Genomic DNA, 200 nt, shown 5'->3' with positions numbered 1-200 from the left:
CTATGATTGCGCTCTCCTGGTTTCCTGCTGGAAGACAACAGGTCTCAACATGTTCGCCTAGGGTCCACATCTACCTCCGCACCGCGCGAGTCATTTATGTCTTTCCAAATGCGCACAGGCGTCCAGGCATCCAGTGCTTCCTCCATTAAGGTCTAGCATACGCGCTTCCACACACATGCATGCGCATATATATATATATA

The sequence above is a fragment of the Opisthorchis viverrini genome (genome assembly GCF_000715545.1).
Source record: "Opisthorchis viverrini unplaced genomic scaffold opera_v5_196, whole genome shotgun sequence".
Taxonomy (NCBI): domain Eukaryota; kingdom Metazoa; phylum Platyhelminthes; class Trematoda; order Opisthorchiida; family Opisthorchiidae; genus Opisthorchis; species Opisthorchis viverrini.
Note: the sequence above shows the minus strand (reverse complement) of the source record.